The sequence below is a fragment of the Sinocyclocheilus anshuiensis genome, unplaced genomic scaffold (genome assembly GCF_001515605.1).
Source record: "Sinocyclocheilus anshuiensis isolate Anshui unplaced genomic scaffold, SAMN03320099.WGS_v1.1 scaffold3160, whole genome shotgun sequence".
Taxonomy (NCBI): domain Eukaryota; kingdom Metazoa; phylum Chordata; class Actinopteri; order Cypriniformes; family Cyprinidae; genus Sinocyclocheilus; species Sinocyclocheilus anshuiensis.
The window spans coordinates 2017-2748 of NW_015549736.1; the positions used below are offsets into that span (position 1 = coordinate 2017).

Below are 732 nucleotides of genomic sequence, written 5' to 3' on the forward strand. Positions count from 1 at the left end.
TTGTCAGAAGTGGGATTTGAACCCACGCCTCCATTTGGAGACCAGAAACCTCAACAACTGAGAAGGTTGATAAAACTTGCGTCTGGCGCCTTAGACCTCTCGGCCATTCTGACATAACCAGGCAAGAATGTGAAGGGCAATTCTATCACTGGAGTTGGTCAGAAGCAAAATAAAGGATCCAAAATAAAGCATTTTCTGTCTCATAATTACTTCAAATACTACTTCAAGTCTGTTCACTCTAAAAGAGCCGTTGTGAGAAGTGGGATTTGAACCCACACCTCCATTTGGAGACCAGAAACCGCAACAACTGAGAAGGTTGATAAAACTTGCGTCTGGCGCCTTAGACCTCTCGGCCATTCTGACATAACCAGGCAAGAATGTGAAGGGCAATTCTATCACTGGAGTTGGTCAGAAGGCAAAATAAATGATCCAAAATATATCATTTACTGTCTCATAATTACTTCAAATACTACTTCAAGTCTGTTCACTCTAAAAGAGCCGTTGTGAGAAGTGGGATTTGAACCCACACCTCCATTTGGAGACCAGAAACCGCAACAACTGAGAAGGTTGATAAAACTTGCGTCTGGCGCCTTAGACCTCTCGGCCATTCTGACATAACCAGGCAAGAATGTGAAGGGCAATTCTATCACTGGAGTTGGTCAGAAGGCAAAATAAATGATCCAAAATATATCATTTACTGTCTCATAATTACTTAAAATTATACTTCTAGTC

General features: G+C 41.7%; 1 non-coding gene across 1 annotated transcript; it reads right to left on the reverse strand.

Annotated features, from left to right (window-relative positions):
- Window position 1: 1 nt before the first annotated feature.
- On the reverse strand, window positions 2-113 carry trnal-caa (transfer RNA leucine (anticodon CAA)). The gene is made up of 2 exons: window positions 76-113; window positions 2-47 (listed from the first exon to the last, which is right to left on the reverse strand). It is a non-coding gene; the product is annotated as a tRNA-Leu (tRNA).
- Window positions 114-732: the final 619 nt, after the last annotated feature.